We start from the raw sequence: 452 nt of genomic DNA, 5'->3' as shown, positions 1-452 counted from the left end.
AAAAAATAACAAAATTTGTTTTTGATTAAAACAGATATTAAAAATAACCTAAAATTACCAAATAGAGTATAATGATAAAACACTGTAATATTAAGTAGCAGGAAAAAGAATCACTCAAAAATCTAACTTCATAGTAAAGTTATTCATAAACTAGTGATTCACATACATTTTAAAACTATAAGTATTTAGTACAAATAAAAAATAAAAAGCAAAAATGAAAACAAAAGAAGAAAACAAATAAAATTCAAATTTTAAAACTAATGGCACTAACAGAAAGTTTATAATTTTTGTGACCTAAAAGAAAAAAGAAATCACTAAAAAACTATAAGTATTTAGTACAAATAAAAAAATAAAAAGCAAAAAAGAAAACAAAAGAAGAAAACAAAAAATTCAAATTTTAAAACTAATGGCACTAACAGAAAGTTTATAATTTTTGTGACCTAAAAGCAAAA

This window comes from Triticum dicoccoides, chromosome 6A (genome assembly GCF_002162155.2).
Source record: "Triticum dicoccoides isolate Atlit2015 ecotype Zavitan chromosome 6A, WEW_v2.0, whole genome shotgun sequence".
NCBI lineage: Eukaryota > Viridiplantae > Streptophyta > Magnoliopsida > Poales > Poaceae > Triticum > Triticum dicoccoides.
This window is presented reverse-complemented; position numbering follows the sequence as displayed.